Here is a 962-nt window from a genome sequence, read left to right as displayed (position 1 = left end):
TCCTTCCTTCCTTCCTTCCTTCCTTCCTTCCTTCCTTCCTTCCTTCCTTCCTTCCTTCCTTCCTGTTTATTAACAGGCACTGTGTTAGGCACAGGAGATACAAATAAGGCAAAAGACAGGTCCTGCTCTCAGGGAGTTCACAATCTAAGAGGGTGAGACAACACCCACAAACAAACTAAAATAGGATAAAATGGAGATTCAGTAAACATTAATGACAACAACTAACATTTACGTGGCACTTGAGGGTCAGCAAGCCACTTGACATACCATCTCATTTGATCCTTACAACAACCCTGTGACGTAGGTGCTATTGTTACCCCCATTCTCAATGAGGAAACGGCGGTTGGGAGAGGTTAAATGATTTGTTTTGGGGCCACACAACGACTGTCTCAGGGAAAATTATGAACTCAAGTCTTTCTGACTTCTAAAGTCCATCATGTCATCCATTACACCAAATGGCTTCCCCATTAAGGCAATTCCTGCAATGTGTGAGGCACAATGTTCTTGTTCATATCCAATCAAGTATCTGCCACAGTCATGAATATATAGTAATATAATTATGACATCAATTATATTAATGTTATTTTATATAGAAATACACACATATATTTATGAATGACATTCTGTATTTAAGTATGTATTGGGGGGAGGCAGAAAAGCACCTCACTAGTGGATTGCACTAATTATTGCCAGATGATGACTATTAATAGTCCTGTGCCTCAGTAAATCAAAGAAGTCAGTTCCTTGAGGGTAGGGGCTGTTTTTCTTTTTTTCTTTTCTTTATGAACCTAGCTCCTATGGTGAAGATGCCTTGCATACGTTGTTCCTGTTGAGTCATTTCAGTCCTGTCCAACTCTTTGTGACCCTATTTGGGGTTTTCTTGGCAAAGATACTGGAATGATTTGCCATTTCCTTCTTCAGCTCATTTCACAGATGAGGAAACTGAGGCAAACAGGGTTCAG

The sequence above is a fragment of the Vombatus ursinus genome, unplaced genomic scaffold (genome assembly GCF_900497805.2).
Source record: "Vombatus ursinus unplaced genomic scaffold, bare-nosed wombat genome assembly UNPS02014798.1, whole genome shotgun sequence".
Taxonomy (NCBI): Eukaryota; Metazoa; Chordata; class Mammalia; order Diprotodontia; family Vombatidae; genus Vombatus; species Vombatus ursinus.
Note: the sequence above shows the minus strand (reverse complement) of the source record.